This window comes from Pyrgilauda ruficollis, unplaced genomic scaffold, assembly GCF_017590135.1.
Source record: "Pyrgilauda ruficollis isolate IOZ18807 unplaced genomic scaffold, ASM1759013v1 scaffold58, whole genome shotgun sequence".
Taxonomy (NCBI): Eukaryota; Metazoa; Chordata; class Aves; order Passeriformes; family Passeridae; genus Pyrgilauda; species Pyrgilauda ruficollis.
The window spans coordinates 1,936,449-1,939,927 of NW_024527488.1; positions in this window are offsets into that span (position 1 = coordinate 1,936,449).

A 3,479-nucleotide genomic window follows, 5' to 3' on the forward strand; every position below is an offset into this window, starting at 1 on the left:
CACTCAGGAGTAGGGTGCATCAAACAGAGCTTTTGTGCTCTTACCTTCAGCTCATCAGATATAAAACACAGAAACCTACCTGCCAGATCTGCTGAATTCATAACCAGTTCCTGTTCTGGCTGCAGAATAAAATCGTCTCCCTGTTGTGATATCCAATTGCAACCCTGAGACCTCCAAGGGCTGTGTGAGATAATAGGTATGCGTTCAATTTCCATTAGACTTATCCAAGGAAAAAAAATTGCTTAGAATTTTTTTCTTCCCTACAATGCTTTTCACTTCATTCATCAGCCCTCTGCTTCTGTACTGTCTGTGCCTTCCAGCACAACATTTCAGCAACATCATGGCCCACTTTAGGTAAAAACAGCGTTGGAAGCACATTAAATGTGACAGCCAGATGTGTTGATCTGTTGACAATGGACACTGAGGTCGTTATTAAGACTTTGCAGTGGAGTGTGAGCTGGACAGCGTTGGGATTAGAGTGCTTCTCCCATATCTGGAGGTGAAAGCCTGATGAAGTGTTGGGAGGTGTTATCAACAGAGCTGGAGGCAAGACAAAAAGTGCAAAAATGACCTATTCTTCACTTTATTTCCATTCCTGCAAGTTAGGAGTGGTGAAGTGCTTCTTAGCACAGTCTTAACTCTGTTGAAATGTACTTGTGTTAATCTAAAAGGGGTCAAAACTCAACCTATACTGATGCTGATGAACCACCAGAGTAATTCCACTGACATGCACAGACTTTATAATAAAGGTATTGCTTAATATCTACCAAAGCTGCTTCAATTTCAATGAGCTTTTTCTTAGCCATGAAAATAATTTTTAAAAAGTACAGTTGGTTTTAAAACATCTTCTAAGTTTGACTACATTTGAAACAGCTCACAGTAAAAAAAACCAACAGTTGTAATGAGAAAATTATTTTTTAAAATTGCCTGCAATTATTTTTGTAACTGAAAATTGTCTGTAAAGTTTTGTATAACTTTTCATGAACATTTGGATTTTAAAAAGTAACTTTCTGAATGCTAAGGAATGGAATTTTGATATATTGAAGCACTTCACGAATTTAAAGGTGTTCTTTTTTCTTTTGTGAATGACTCATCTAGAAAAACACTTACATCTACAGGTACAAAAGGCTTAAGCAAATTATGTTTTTGAGGAAATTCTGAGATGCTTACATTTATCATATCAGATCATTGATGTAATTGCAAATATTAAATTACATGGCCTGTAAACTGGCAAACAGATTTTGTTTGATTAATTCTCATGTGTTACAAAACTTTGCAATGTATAATTTTCTTTTGATATAATGCAAGGGGAACAGATGATAATTCTGGGATCTAATATTGACAGTTATTAGTCATGAGTTTCTAGAGTAGCAAAAAATGGTGCTTTAAAACCTGTTGTCTAGATATTCTCGTGCTTTCTGGATATTCTTTCTTGCCCAGAATTTTAGCCATTTTGCTTACCTCTGATGTACAATATTCAAAAGGCTGATGTTTGAATTTCCATACTTTTGCAGCAACATTTCTTACTTTATTTTGACATTTGAGAGAAGAACCCATAGGGAAGCAGAAACTATGTGCACAGAAGAGCTTCAACAATGTCAGGACAAGATTGTGCCTGTTCCACATGAAAAACAGTTGGTTAGTGATTCATTCTAATTCTAATCACAACTAGGGAAAGAACCAAAGCCCCTTTCAGGGGCAGAATGTTTCTCCGTGCTGTGTTCTGGACTTGGAGGTCAAATTTACCTGGCAGATGTGAAAAATCCCACGTAGTGAGGAAAAAACTCCAGTGATTAAGCTGAAAGGCCTGTTCTAGTGAAGGCTGATGTTATTTTATACTGGTACTCCTCCCGCTCCAGCCATACAATCTTATTTCTTCGTGAGTAGTGCATCATATTGGGTTTTGCTGGCTGATCTAAGACGCGAGCATTTTTGTGATAGAAGTAAAGCAAGCACCTTTCGAGAGCACCCAGCGAGCTGCCGGCTGCAGGCGAGGGTCGATGCGGGCCTGTAGGTGGAGTTAAATATCAAAGAACTGGAGCAGAGCGCGGCAGCGCCGCGGATCCAGGCGGGCGGCAGCACGGACCAGCCGCTCTCAGCTGTCCCATGGATTCATCCAGCTCCCCGCAAAGAGAGGAGGAGGTGTTTGCACCTAGAATAGTTCGCGGATGACTTATCTCCTACTGAACTAGTGTAGCTGGGAAAGGCAGAGCGCTGCGAGGCGCAAAAGCCCCTCTCCAGGTCGGCAGCAGACGCTGAAAAATGAAAAACTAAATCCAGGCAGACCACAGCACTGACATGCGGGGAGAGGTGCTGTGTCCACGGGGTCGGGGCTGATCGTGGGTGTGAGGATCCATCCCTAGAGGGATGTGGAAGAATTACTGATCTCTTTGTGCTAGATGACAATACAGATCAGGAACCACCCGTTCTTCCTTACTGCTTCGAGTCAAGATTGCTGCTAATGGTCATTTGACCTCCCTTTCTTTAATCATCCAGGGTACTAGCGGGGAACAAACTTTGACACCACATCCTTCTACACTCTCCTACTTTTTTTTTCCATTTCTTTTCTCACTTTTCCGACTTTTCCAGGCTGGAAAATACACTACCAGGTTCTTGAACTCACAGAGTTACAGAAACTCTGTAATTTGGTGATCCCTTATGCGGCTATGCTGGATTTACCTTGTCACTTGAATTGCTAGATGTACCTTGTCACTTAAATTGCTAGATTTACCTTTGGGACATTAATTGCCATCTATAGATTTGTCTTTACGACTGCTGCTTGTATTTAAAGAAGAACTGACACAAAATTAAGACTTTTGCTGCCTGCGCCGCCGCAGGGAAAAGGAGCTTCCTCGATTTTGTGCAGGCTTTTTGGGATGGAGGAAAGGGGGCTTTTCGGTCGGCACCGAGGACGCGGTTCCCGCGGGATGCTCCGGCATCCCGGTGATGCTCCCGGCGCCGGGAGCCGCGCGGGGCGGTGACGGCAGAGGGCGCTGCCGGCCCGCGGGAGGCGCGGCCAGCTCCGCATCTTCCCGGGATAACGGGACCCGCAAGTTCGCTCCAGAGCCGCCTCCAAAGTAAGCGGCGCCGCCGCAGCCCGGTCCCCCGGCACGCGGGACAGCCCGATCCGCTCCGCCCAGCCCTCCCGGCTCCCTGCTCGCTTTTCGCTCCAGGCGGGACGGTCCCGGGGGACCCGTGTCCCGCTCCCGGCGCTGCCGGGGGCTCCCCCTCGCTCCCTCCCGTCCCGGTCCCGCCGGGGCGGCCCCTCAGGTGCGGGGGCGGGGCGGGGCGGGGCGGCGCGGCTCGGCGGCCAATGGGCGGCCGTGGGGGGAGCCGGCCCGGGCGTCAAGAGGGCCGGGATCCATGAGCGCCGGGCAAAGTTGGGTCCGGGCGGCCGCGGATCACGGACCGGCCCGGCCGCCGTGCGCCCGGGCATGCTGGCGGGGCGGCGGGCACCGCGCGGGAGCGGCGGGCCGCGG